Source organism: Mustela nivalis (assembly GCF_964662115.1).
Source record: "Mustela nivalis genome assembly, contig: HAP1_SCAFFOLD_1984, whole genome shotgun sequence".
NCBI lineage: Eukaryota > Metazoa > Chordata > Mammalia > Carnivora > Mustelidae > Mustela > Mustela nivalis.
In genome coordinates this window covers 15162-29888 of record NW_028134680.1, presented here as the reverse complement: position 1 = coordinate 29888, position 14727 = coordinate 15162, and positions in this window count along the sequence as shown.

The window sequence follows — 14727 nt, the reverse complement described above, 5'->3', positions numbered from 1 at the left end:
TATTCCAAGGGTGCGCCTCCCACCACTGAACACCTTTTTTGTCTCACCTTTTCAACATCCGTTCGGTTCCCTGAAAGCAGGCATTTTCTATCCACTTCACCAATGACTTGAAAGAGCAGTGACTGATAGAACTCTACAACTGAGGAGGCAAAAGCTTTCTCTGTTTATGGACTATAGAAAAGTTCCACACACCAGGCTTGATCCTTACACTACAGCTGAAAGAAGACACCTGTGTTCAAATGAACACCTTTTGTTCATTAAAAAACTACCTGTTTTAACGCACATAATTAAAAGGCACCAAGGAGCTATCCTATTTCTAGAATGTCTAAGGGTCTACAAGCAGAGTGGAACTCTAAAATAGTCTGAGGATGAAACAGCAGGACTGGTCAACTCACAACCACGCACACAAACACGGATGACTCTCCGTAAGGCAGGCCCAGGAGTGCATCCAACTGGATGACTCCACGTACACCAAATTCAGGAACATGCACAACAGCTCCCCAGCAACGGCATTCAAGAACCGTGGCAGAAGTGACCCTCAAGTGGGTTATCACAGACACTGGGATCCTGGGTGTAAAGTCGCATGGTGTGTTCCCCTTGTGGAAGTTCCTCAAGCTTTTGGCTTATGATCTGTGCACTTCTCTGTATATATGCTGAGGTTCAAAAAGTTTACTTAAAGGGGTGCCTGGGTGGCTCCACGGGCTAAGCATCCAACTCCTGACTCTGGCTCAGGTCATGACCTCAGGGTCCTGGGATGGAGCCCTCAGTTTGGCTCCTGGCTCAGTGCAGAGTGTACTTGACATTCTCTCTCTGTCCCTCTGCCCTTCCCTGCCCCCAAAGAGACTCTCACAAGGAAACAGGCATATTTAAGATAATAAATAGGCCTTAAAAACAAACAAACAAAAAACCCCTTCCCTCAAAAAGAAGAAGAGAACTTCCCCATGGGGAGGAAGACAACACAACCAAAAGGGCCCAGGTGACAGAGCCATAGAGAAACTGAGAGCCAAAGAATACAGCATGATTCAGTTCAGACTGCAAAGGAGACATCCAGGGATCCACTATTACCTGAAGTTCTAACGAACTGAGTTAGTGTTGACGACTTCCTCACCCAGCTGCCATTTACCAAAATAGTTTTGTTTTTGGTTTTGGTTTTGTTGGTCATAAAGAGAGAGAAAAAGCACACAAGCCGGCAGAGAGGCAGGCAGAGGTGGAGAGAGAGGCAGGCTGCCCGCCGAGCCAGGAGCCCGATGCGGGACTCCATCCCAGGACCCCAGAATCATGACCTGAGCCGAAAGCAGTGGCTTAACCCACTGTGCCACCCAGGCGTCCCTACCAAAATTGTTTTTATTCATCTTGGAATTTCTTCAGCATTGACTGAAGCACAGGATGAACCTACGTCACTGAAACCTCCCATCCCAGCAACTAACAGCATAAACTGACAAGTTAGCTGGCCTGGCCTCAGAAAATGGCAGGCAACTAAGGAAAAGCAGACTAGCCTCTACACAAAGATCTCAACTTTACATTATCCTCAACCCAATGAGCTAAACGGCAAAGCCTACAGTAATAACCTACAGAATTAACTATCCCTTGCCCCAAGAGAGAGGAGATTGTGTGCTGCCCAAAAAGACAAATGTGTACCTTAACGCTGTCTAGAAAGACACCCATCACCCCACTGCAGAGATCATCAGAAAACAAACACAAACTGACAGTTCAGCTTTCCAAAAAATTACACTTTCTTTATCCAACCCCGACGTTTTTCTTCAAACACAAGAAAGGAACACACATTTGCCACTCAAAACAGGAAAAGCACAACAACCAGCATAACTGTACATCCACCACCAAATCGCTCAGGAGAAGAAAACGTAATTCAGGACAGGCAAATTAAAACCACTCTACACATGGTCAAAAGAAAACGGCTAAACTCCTCCAATCCACAGAAAAATCCCTGCTTCCTCTCTTTTTGAGCCCATCCATACCAATAACCCATTGGACACAAGTGTCAAACCAATCCAGCCCGTTAGAAATGAGACAAAAACTTGGACAAATGTCCTCCCTCAAGTCATGCTGTGAATAGGACCCCTTTGCACTGAACAAGAAATACACACAACCAAAACCACACATCAACCACCTGCAAATACAATAAAGCCATCCTCAACAAGTTGGAAAGAGGACCTCAAGGATAGCCCTCCACCCTCTCCCACACCTTAAGCAACAAAAGTCCACCCACCAAAGGTAACCCAGATCTTCAGGTACCTGGTGGAGGTGCCTTCCCTCACATCGCACATGCTGCCTATCAAGGCTTCAGCACAGCTTCTGAAGGTGCAGATGCTCTAAGCCCAAAAGCCTTTCTCTGCAGCAGGTTCCCTGGTCTTTCTGGCCTTCTGAGGAGTGAGGAGTGGGAGAAAGGGGAGGGAAGAGACAGGGATCCAGTTAAATAGGAGAAACAGCAAAACACAGGCACTGGTGAGCCCTCGCAATTTCCCAGGCATCCAGTGCTGCAAACTTGGCTTGGAGACCACCCACCCACCCTTTTCAGGGACCTAAGCAGGGACCGGGGAGTGCACCGGGCGTCCCCAAGGGCACCCCGCAACCTCAGGGCCCAGACCATGCTACCTCGAACAGGTTTCAGAGATGGCAGCGGCCCAAGAGAGGCCGTGGTGGGCGCGGGGAGCAGGCTGACTTGTGGACTGCAGCGTGGGGCTGGGGCGGGGGCAGCAGAGGAGATGCTGGCTGGATCTGGACAGGGCACGCAGAGGCAGCAAGAGGCCAGTGGCGGGGAGTGGGCCGGCTGCTTCACTCTCCCCTCACAGGCTGGCGCCCTCCCTCCCTCCTCACCTGGGTAAATCTCCCTTTGCCTGGGAGGAATGGCCATGGCGGTGGCGGCGGCTGAGGGCCTCTGAGGAGCTGGCGCCAGGGCTGCTGCACCAGAGCAGCCAGCCCCTCGCGGGAGCGACCGCGCCCGCTGACACCACAGCCTCCCCCAGCCCCGAGGATCTCCATTTTAGCAGCGCGGGCCTCCCTTGGCCCTGAGTAGCCACGGAGACTGGTCGTTGCCAGCCCCCTCTTGCCCCCAGCCCTCCCTCCCCTTCCACCCTCTCAGCTCAGAGCAGGTACCTGGTCGGGCTCTCCTTATCGCGCAAGGACAAGGGTGGGCTCTACCCCCGCCCGCTCCCCCGCACCAAAGCCCAAAGTGGCGCCACTGGAAGGAGAAATGCCATCCAGGAATTGCTCCCAAACCTGTCCCTCCCTTCTCGGCGCCAGTCCTCAACCCTACCTATGCCCTTCCTCAGTTGCTGGCCCTCGCTCGAGCTGCCGCTGCAGCCGCTTGCGTGGCCCCCGCCGCCGCTTCGCCGCCGCCGCCATCTCCGTTGCTGCCATCTGCGCCGCACCCGCCGCTTGAGTCGCCAACACCGCTTGTGCAGCCGACGCAGTCTGCACCGAGGCCGCTGTCTGCTCCACCGCGGCTAACGCCGCAGAAGCGCCGCTGCCGCTGCTGGAGCTGAAAACGCCCAAGCGGTTGCCGCTTGTGCAGCCCAGCTGTCTGCGCCAATGCCGCTTGCACCGCCCACTCCGTCTTCTGTGCCGCCGCCAACACCGCCTGCGCCGCCGCCACCGCCGTTTGTGCCGCCGCCGCGGAAGCCAGCTCCATCTGCACCGCCGCCCCATGCGCTGCCAACCCCGCTGTCCGCACCACCAAGGCTACCGCCGCCAACACCGCCTATGCTGCCGCCGCCGTCGCCTCTTGAGCCCTCGACGCCTCAGCCGTTGCCACTTGTGTAAGCGGACGCTGTCTGCGCCCACGCCGCTTGCACCTCCGCCGATTCCGCCGCCAACACCGCCTGCGCCGCCGCCGATGCCGCCTGTGCCGCGGGAGCCACCGCCCTCTGCACCGCCCCGCTTGCACAGTCGTCGACCCCGCTGTCTGCACCGCCGCTGCTACCGCCGCCGCCACCGACTCTGCTGCCGCCCCCGAAGCCGCTGCCTTGTGCACCGACGCCGCTGTCTGCCCCGAGGCCGCCTGAACCGCCGACGCAGTCGTCTGCGCCGCGGCGGCTTCCGCCGCCGCCGCCGCCAATGGCGCCGCGACCAAACCACCGCCGTTGGCACCGCCGCCAACGCCGCTGTCTTCACCGCCGCTGTTACCGACTCTGCCGCCGACTCTGCCGCCGCCGCCGCTACCGTCTGCGCCGCCACCACCGACGCTTCGCCGCCGCCGTCTGCACTGCCGCCGCCACTTGAATCCCGACGCCGCTTGTACAGCCCAGGCCGCTTGTGCCGCCGACGCCAACGCCGTCCCCGCCTGTTTGGCGACGCTGCCGCCTCTTCTCCGGCCAACGCCCTCTGCACCGCCTCAGACGCCGCTTAGGCCGCCGATGCCCCGGCCGCGCCATCGCCGCTTTGGGGGCTGACGCCGCTGGCGGCGCAGATGGTGGCGGCAGCGGAAGCGGCGGCGGCGGAAATGGCAGCGTCAGAGGCGCAGGCGGCCTCGGCGGCGGAAGCAGTGACGCCGCAGACAGTGGCTTTGAGGTCACCAAGGGGCGGAGCTGCACAAGCAGCTTTGGCTCCGAAGGCCTCCGGGGCTCAAGCGGTGGCGGCAGCGGCATAAGCGTTGGCGTCGGCGGGGATAGCAGTGGCAGCGGCTTCAGCGGCGGCACAAGCGGCGTCGGTGGCGGCGCAGACGATTTCAGCGGCGGAACCAGCAACGGCTCCGACGACGGCGTCAACGGTGCAAGCGGCCTCGGCGCACAATGGCGACGGGGCAGACGACAGCGGCTTCAGCGGCGGCGGTAGCAGCGAGGGTGCAGACTGCGGCTTCGGCCGCGCAAGCGGCGGTGCAGACAGTGGTGGCTTCGAGGGAACAAGCGGCATCGGCGGCGGCGCAGGCAATGTTGGCGGCGGAAGGGGCGGCGACACAGACGACGGTGTTAGCGGTGCAAGCAGCACTGGCGCAGACAGCTGGGCTGCACCAGCGGCGACCGATTGGGCGTCCAAGGCTCAAGCGGCGGCGGCGGTAGCTGCGGTGGAGCACATAGCGGCCTCGGCGCAGACTGCGTCGGCTGCACAAGCGGTGTTGGCGACTCTAGCGGCAGCTGCGGCGCAGATGGCAGCAACGCAGATGGAAGCGGCGGAGCGGCGGCGGGGGCTGTGCAAGCGGCGGCAGCGGGAGCTCGAGGGCCAGCAACTGAGAAAGGGCAGAGGTAGGGCTGAGGACTGGCGCCGAGAAGGGCGGGGGGCCGGGTTTGGGAGGACTTCGTGGAAGGCATTTTCCTTCCAGTGGCGCCACTTTGGGCTTTGGGAGGGGGGCGTGCGGGGGTAGAGCCCATCCTCGTCCTTGTGTGATAAGGAGAGCCCGACCAGGTACCTGCTCTGAGCTGAGAGGGTGGAAGGGGAGGCAGGGCTGGGGGTTAGAGGGAGCTGGCGAAGACAAGTTTCCGTGGCTATCCAGGGCGGAGGGAGGCCCGCGCTGCTAAAATGGAGATCCTGGGGCTGGAGGAGGCTGCGGCAGCAGTGGGCCCCATCGCTTCCGCTGGAGGCTGGCGGCTCTGAGTGCAGCAGCCCTGGCAGCTCCTCCTCAGTGGCCCTGGGCCGCTGCCACTGCCTTGGCCGTTCCTCCCAGGCAAAGGGAGATTTACCCAGGTAGGGAGGAAGGGAGGGAACGAGCCTGGGAGGGCAGAGGGAAGGAGCTGGCCCATTCCCCGCCACAGGCCTCTGGCTGCCTCTACATGCTCCCTCCAGGTTCAGCCAGTGTCTCCCCTGCCGCACCCCCTCCCAATCCCAAGCTGGAGTCCACAAGTCCGCTGCTCCCTATGCCTGCCTTGGCCTCTCTCAGGCCGCTGCCATCTCCGCTGCCTGTGGGAGGCAGCATGGTCTGGGCCCAGAGGTTGTGAGGTGCACATGGGGGCGCCCGGTGCACTCCCAGTCCCTGTTTCAGTCCCTGGAATGGGTGGGTGGGTGGCCGGTCTCTGAACCAAGTTTGAAGGACTGGATGCCTGGGAAATTGCGAGGGCTCACCAGTGCCTGTGTTTTGCTGTTTCTCCTCCTTTTTAACGGGATCCCTGTCTCTTCCCTCCCATTTCCCCCACTCCTCACTCCTCAGAAGGCCAGAAAGACCAGGGAACCTGCTGCAGAGAAAGGCTTTTGGGGTTAGAGCATCTGCACCTTCAGAAGCTGAGCTGAAGCCTTGATAGGCAGCATGTGCGATGTGAGGGAAGGCATCTCCACCAGGTACTTGAAGATCTGGGTTACCTTTGGTGGAAGGACTTTTGTTGCTTAAGGTGTGGGAGAGGGTGGAGGGCTATCCTTGAGGTCCTCTTTCCAACTTGTTGAGGATGGCTTTTTTGCATTTTCGGGTGGTTGATGTGTGGTTTTGGTTGTGTGTATTTCCTCTTGGGTGCAAAGCAGACACATGTCCAATGAAGACATATAAATGGCCATCAGACACATGAAAAAATGTTCATCATCACTCCCCTCAGGGAGATTCCAATTAAAACCACATTGAGATATCACCTTACACCAGTTAAAATGGCCAAAATTAGCAAGACAGGAAACAACATGTGTTGGAGGAGATGTGGAGAAAGGGGAACCCTCTTCCACTGTTGGTGGGAATGCAAGTTGGTGCAGCCTCTTTGGAGAAAAGTGTGGAGATTCCTCAAGACATTAAAAATTAGAACTTCTCTATGACCCGGCCATTGCACTCCTGGGTATTTACCCTAAAGGTACAGATGGAGTGAAAAGAAGGGCCATCTGTACCCCAATGTTTATAGCAGCAATGACCACGGTCACCAAACTGTGAAAAGAACCAAGATGCCCTTCAACGGGCGAATGGATAAGGAAGATGTGGTCCATATGCACTATGGAGTATTATGCCTCCATCAGAAAGGACGAATACCCAACTTTTGTAGCAACATGGAAGGGACTGGAAGAGATTATGCTGAGTGAAATAAGTCAAGCAGAGAGAGTCAATTATCATATGGTTTCACTTATTTGTGGAGCATAACAAATAGCATGCAGGACATGGAGAGATAGAGAGGAGAAGGGAGTTGGGGGAAGTTGGAAGGGAGTTGAACCATGAGAGCCTATAGACTTTGAAAAACAATCTGAGGGGTTTGAAGGGGCGGAGAGGGTGGGAGGGTAGGGGGTTGGGGGAACCAGGTGGTGGGTTTTAGAGAGCGCTGGATTGCATGGAGCACTGGGTGTGGTGCAAAAATAATGAATATTGTTACGCTGAAAATAAATAAGAAATAAATTTTTAAAAAACATTATTCCATTGTGTATACATGTATATATATACATATGTGCTTATGTATGCATATACTTGTGTATCTATGTAGTTTTCCAGTTTGTGGCATTGTGAATAGAGCGAAGAATATCTGTGCAATAAATTTGCATAGTTTCATATGGAAAAAAAAACAAAAAAAGAAAAGGATGACTTTCAGATATAGAATTTAAGAGAGTGTAACCTTGGGAAAGTAATTTATAACCCTATCTATTATATAGTAACTACGTAGGTACACAAGAAAATATACACATTTTATCTCAATAAAATGCATTTTATAACGTTTATGTAGAAATATGTAACATTTGATGTAAAAATGCATAAATATTAAAGTATTAATTAGAGCTGATATTATTCCCAGTTTACAAATAAGAACATAATGATTGATTTGTCTGCAGTCTGACAGTGTTTAGGTGCAATGATTAAAAACCAAGCTAAATCTTTTGTCTCGATATCCGTTTTACATCACATGTCTATTATGTGTAGGCAGAAAGCATGACACAATTTGAATCCCCATTTTTCTATGTACTTAATAATCTTTCTTGATTTGAGTGTATTGGGGAGCTCAAGTCCAATGAAAGCCTACATTTGTGAAAATTTCACATTTCATCTGTGAAATGAAAAACAACATTTGTGGTAAGAAAGCCAATAGAATTTTGTTGCATTCTTGATGCACACTCCATGGAGTAGCTAAAAGAGAATCATTGCATAATTAGAAAATAACATCAAAATTAAACAGCAGTAAATAAGTAAATATACATATGCTTTCCACTACCCAGTTTAATAATTAAAATACAGTCAGATGAAGTGTGCAAATATGTGTATGTAGTGGGGAAACAGAGTGAAATGTAGTCTCAGGAGATCTGGCCTTGATGTTTAGGCTACCTTTCAAAACCCAGGGGGAGGATCTACTTTCTATAGTTACCACATTATATAATTTAAACCTTAATTTTCTCAAGAAATTGCACAATACTCCAGCAAAAGGGAATTATAGCTATCTATACACTAGGAAAACAAAAAACAAAATACATTCAATTAAAGCCATTTCCCAAGAACTCCAGATATCCATTCAACCAGATATAGGTTGAATGGATAAAGATGTGGACAAAAACTGTCATTCTTCTGTATCCATATGTTAAAGAACTGAAGAAAAACCATGTTTAAAGAATACACTGGGGTGGGGCGCCTGGGTGGCTCAGTGGGTTGAGCCGCTGCCTTCGGCTCAGGTCATGATCTCAGGGTCCTGGGATCGAGTCCCGCATCGGGCTCTCTGCTCAGCAGGGAGCCTGCTTCCCTCTCTCTCTCTGCCTGGCTCTCTGTCTACTTGTGATCTCTGTCTGTCAAATAAATAAATAAAATCTTTAAAAAAAAAAAAAAAGAATACACTGGTGTGCCTGGGTGGCTTAGTGGGTTAAAGCCTCTGCCTTTGGCTCAGGTCATGATCCCAGGGTCCTGGGATCTAGCACAGCACTGGGCTCTCTGCTCAGCAGGGAACCTGCTTCCTCCTCTCTCTCTTTCTGCCTGCCTCTCTGCCTACTTGTAATCTCTGTCTGTCAAATAAATAAATAAACTCTTAAAAAAAAGAATACACAGGAAGTACAAGAATGGTGCCACACCAAGTCAAGAATATAATAAAAATAAAATTAGAATGAAATGAAAGGTGCATTATAACTGAAACAAAATATTCTCCAGATGAGCTCAGTGGTAGTAATAGATGAAATAATCAGGGAATATAAATAGAGATCAATTGAGATTATCCAGTCTGAAAAACCAAAAGACCTATAAATGTAGTATACATGTTGAAGAACTAAAGTCACTCAATGTATGGTCTCTAACTCCATGCAATAAAATAAAAGTCGTTTACAAAAGGAAACAGAAAATTCACAAGTATGTGGAAAATAAATATCACACTCCTAAATAAGACATGAGTCAAAAAAGAAATCACGGTAGAAGTTAGAAAATACCTTGAGATGAATGAAAGCCAAAAATCGGTCACTTGCTCATCTCTTGAAAGTGAAAATATAAAATACAAAGTCTTATGGGATACAGTTAAGTTTTTGTTTTTTTGAGGGAAACTTAGGATTGTAAACATATATTTAAAAAGGAAGAAAGTGTTACTTTCATAACCTATCATCTTAAGAAATGACAAAATGAAAAACAAATTAGGGGCTTAGAGGTGGCTCAGTTGGTTAGGTGACCAAATCTTGGTTTTGGCTCAGGTCAAGATCTCGGGGTTGTAGGGTCGAGCCCCGAGTTGGGCTCTGTACTCAGTGAGGACTGCTTTTGTCCCTCTGCTCTTCCCTTCTCACTCACTCTTTCAGTCTCTCAAATAAAGAAATAAAAATAAAAACATGATAAAGGAAGAATGAGTTAAAAGGCAAGCAAAAGGAAAGAAATTTTGAAAGATGAGATCAGATATAAATGAAATAAGACACAACAGAGAAAATCAATATATGCAAAAGCTAATTCTTTTTTTTTTTTATTTCACAGACAGAGATCACAAGTAGGCAGAGAGAGAGGAGGATGCAGGCTCCCCGAGAAGTGGAGAGCCCGATGCGGGGCTCGATCCCAGGACCCTGGGATCATGACCTGAGCTGAAGGCAGAGGCTTTAACCACTGAGCCACCCAGGCGCCCAAGCTAATTCTTTTTTTAAAAAAAGATTTTATTATTTGTTTGACAGAGACAGATCACAAGTAGGCAGGAGGCAGGCAGAGAGAGAGGAAGGGAAGCAGGCTCCCTGCTGAGCAGAGAGTCTAATCAGGGGCTTGATCCCAGGACCCTGAGATCATGACCTGAGCCAAAGGCAGAGGCTATAACCCACTGAGCTACCCAGGTGCCCCAAAAGCTAATTCTTTAAAGAGATGAGCAATTGAGGGGTGCCTGGGTGGCTCAGTGGTTTGGGCTGCTGCCTTTGGCTCGGGTCATGATCTCAGGGTCCTGGGATCGAGCCCCGCATCGGGCTCCCTGCTCCGCAGGAAGCCTGCTTCCCTCTCTCTCTCTCTCTGCCTGCCTCTCTGCCTACTTGTGATCTCCGTCTTTCAAATAAATAAATAAATAAAATCTTTAAAAAAAAAAAAAGAGATGAGCAATTGACAATTTTTTGGCTATTCTTACCAAAAATAAGATAAAAATACCAAATTATGAAAAAATCTGGAATGAAAGAGAGGCATTCCTATTAGCCTTATAGAAATAAAAAGAATTAAATTGCAATATGAGGAACAATTGCATGCTAATAAATTAGAAAACTAAAGAAACTTGGCAGGTTCCTTGAAAGACTCAAATTCCTTAATCTTAACCCCAAAGTAGACAATCTGAATGGAACTTAAACAAGTAAAATAATCGAACAGGTAATCCAAAAACTTTTCATAAAGAAAAATCTGGGACCATATGGCACATTGGTGAATTCTGTGAAAACATTTAAGGAAGATTCAAAAATCATTCAAAAAGTAGAAGTGGAGAGAACACTTCGCATTCATTCTGTGAGAGTCCGTATTAGCCAGATCCCAAAACCAGGTAAAGATAACACAAGAAAATGAAATTATAGACCAATACCTCTTGGAACTGTAGACACAAAAGTCTTCAATACTAATGCTAGTAAACTGAATTCAGCAACTCATAAAATGCTATGGCCAAAGAGGATTTATCTCAGGGATGCAAAGTTTGCTCAAAATGTGATATTTAGGGGCACCTTGGTTGCCCAGTCATTGGGCATCTGCCTTCAGCTCAGGTCATGATCCCAGGGTCTTGGGATCAAGCCCTTCATAAGGCTCCCAGCTCGGCAGAGGTCCCGTTTCTCCCTCTCCAACTTCCCCTGCTTGTGTTCCCTCACTCATTGTCTCTCTCTCTCTCTCTCCCTCTCTTTTAAATAAATAAATAAATAAATAAAATTATATTTCATCACTGTAATTAATATACCATATTAAATTAATAAAGGGTAAACCACATGATTACCTCCATAAATATAGAAGAAAAAAGTGGTTGAATGTCAACACCATTTGGTGATAATAATCTGTCAATTGAATAAAAGAGAATTTTCTTAATGTAATAAAAAGCTGTATATGAAAACCCACACTTACACATTTAATAGTAAAAGGCTAGATGGTTCGTCCCTAAAGTCAGGAACAAGAAAAAAAGCCTGCAATTGCCACTTTTATTCCACATTTTCTTGGAAATTCTGTCTTGGGTATTTAGGAAGAAAACGGAATAATAGCAGTATGAATAAGAGTGGAAGAAGTGAAAATGTCTTTTTTATTCATAAGATACTACAGAAAAAAAATTCTTCTGTAGAATTCTTCTGTAGAACAAAATTAATCTGCAAAATTGCCATTAGACCTCAGTATGTCCAGCATAGTTCCACGATGCAGGGTCAGTACTCAAGAAAAGTTGTAGTCTTATTCACCAAAATTGAGCAGCGCAAAAATGAGATTAAGAGATTAAGAACAATCCCAGTTACAAAAAACATCAAACCTTAAATGATTTAGGAATAAATTTGACATAATCACAAAAGTCATACATACTCAGGCAAATTCATACTGAAAAGACCCATGATCACAAAACTCAGGCACTGAAAATGCAGCCCCGTAAGGGGCACACGAGGGGTCCAGAGTCCATCACTGCTTGTGGGGCTCCCAGGCTCCACCTCACCGGGCCCCCAGGTCACCAGCAGTCCTTCGCGCCCCCAGCTAGCACACCCACCCAGGCAGGCGCACCGACAGCTTGACACATGTCACAGCACACCACGCCATGCCATGCCACGCCACTGCACGCCTCAGTGCAGCACCTGGCCCTGCCCCTCATCAGTCACTTGGAGAAGGCAGTGCAGGTTGGAGGGAGACTGGCAGGGAGACTGGCAGCTGCAGTGGTGCAAGCGGAGGTGGCCTTGGAGCTTGAGTCCCAGGGGCTGAGGTCCAGCTGAGGTTGGGCCATTGAAGGGCTCGGGGAAGGGAGGGGGACTGCGTTTTTCCTCCCAGCAGTTCCACTTCCCGCTTGGGCCGGGGGTGGGTGGGTGAGGGTACAGCATATCACTGACCCGGTACCTGCTCAGAGCTCAGGGGGTGGAAGGGAGGGAGGGCTGGGGGCTTGCTGTGGGCCAGGGACAGGGAGAGGCTGTGGTGGGGAAATACACACAAAATAGACACAACCAAAACCACACATCAACCACCCCCAAATGCAAAAAAGCCATCATCCACAAGTTGGAAAGAGGGCCTCAAGGATAGCACTCCACCCTCTCCAACACCTTAAGGAACAAAAGTCCTTCTGCCAAAGCTAACCCAGATCTTCAAGTATCTGGTGGAAGTGGCTTCCCTCACATTGCAGGTACTGCATTTTAAGGCTTCGGCGCAGCTTCTGAAGGTGGAGACGCTCCAATCCCAAAAGCCTTTGTCTGTGGCAGTTTTGCTGATCCTTTTGGCTTTAGGAGGAGTTAGGAGTGGGGACCTGGAGCAGGAGAAAAGTGGGGAGAAACAGCAAAACACAGGTGCTGGTGAGCCATAGCAATTTCCTAGGATTCCTGGGCTGGAACCATGGCTTGGCCCACCACCCACCCACTCTTTCCAGGGACCGAAACAGGGATTGGGGAGTGGACAGGGCGCCCCCACTGGCATTCCACAACAGCTGGGCCTGGACCATGCTACCTTGCACAGCTGGGGTCATGGTCCTGGGGTCCTGGGATCCATCCCTGCATTGGGCTCTCTGCTTAGCAGGGAGCCAGCTTCCTCCTCTCTCTCTGCCTGCCTCTCTGCCTACTTGTGATCTCTGTCTGTCAGATAAATAAAATATTTTTTAAAAAGAAAAGAAAAGAAAAAGCACTTAATGGGAGCTGAATAGATTTTGTTTCTCTCACCGAAACAGGGAGTTCCATCAAATGGCATGAAAGTTTAGAAATGTTATTTAAAGCAGTGTGATTGTGATTAATTTATGTGACCTGTTTTTTTTTTTTTTTTTTCATGTAGAATCCTGCAGAGGCCAAAACTCTTTGTTGTGGTACTGCTTTGAGTGTTCCCTTAGATGATGTTCAAGTAAATGGGTAGGAAACGCCTAAGAACTTGAGAAATTTACCAGTGAAGACCAAAACCAAATTCAAGTTTATACTGATGTATTTATTGCAGGGAATAATTATCTTCCTATGAAATGCATTTCAGTTTCTACATGTTTCTTACAAAAAAATCTGATTTACCAAATTTTGAAAGCACATGAGAGGTTTTGATTTTAAAAGCCATAGAAATGTTCGAAGTTTGTTCCAGAGTTACAGATGTTGAGAGTGACATTCCGATTTTTAATGAATCTAGGAGATTACTGAAGTCAGACTGTTTTAGGAAAGGGGACTTCTCTCTTCTCTTTAAGGGTCTTCATGTAATTTTTTGAGATCTCTGCTGGAGTGGGATTTGAACTCAGATTTCCAAGATCAGAGGACTTAACACTCTGAAAAGTGGCACCAACTTTCTGTGGCCTTTTTGTTTCATCTTTTTTTAAATTAATTTCTTTATTTTCAGCATAACAGTATTCATTATTTTTTCACCACGTGGTTATTGTCAGTGTTTAGGTGTTGGAGAAACATTCTTGAAGCCATCTTTAATTGGAAAGCAGACCCCATTTGGGCTTTCTTAGGCTAGAAATGGGATTCCTGTAGGAAGGGGACTTTCAAAAGGTCTTCATCCAGGTGTCATGAGGTATAGAAACAGTTGGTTAATTTCCTTGCCATCCTAGTTACTGCTCTGTGATCTTCCTGGGTCTTTTTCTTGTAATTCTTTTTTGGTACTGCAAAGATTTCATACTTTCTGTCTTGCATATTGGTATTGATGACAGTAGAAAACTTGTTGGGTTTGGATGCTGAGGAGGAGGTAAGAATTTGGGATTTTAGAACAACCTTTTAATATCTTAAAAGGGGTGCGCCTGGGTGGCTCAGTGGGTTAAGCCACTGCCTTCGGCTCAGGTCACAATCTCACGGTCCTGGGATCGAGTCCCACATGGGGCTCTCTGCTCAGCAGGGGGCCTCCTTCCCTTCATCTCTCTCTGCCTGCCTCTCTGTCTACTTGTGAGCTCTCTCTGTGTCAAATTAATAAATAAATAATCTTTAAAAAAAATCTTAAAAGGGATACGTTAACCTGTTGGCTCGTGTAGAAGTTAGGTTTTATAGCTCTGAGCTTATTTCATATTTGTATTATGACATCACCCTCTCCAGTGGTCTAACCCGTGGTCATTTTGGAGTTTGTTCATCATTTTGGTCTTTATTGCCATAATCGACCAAGTCTAGGAAGGAAGTCAGAGTTTGATGAGTGGTAGGTCCAGTAGGACACAGAACTGTATTTACCCTTTGAGGATAGAACAGGTGTCACTGAATTGGGTGAGGAGAATAATAACTTCCTCAAAGAGCATTTATGGAATTTTTAGGAGGGGAAAGGTACTGGTCAAGATATTGGTGAGGGGTGGGGAAGGAGTTGATTAGAAAGGC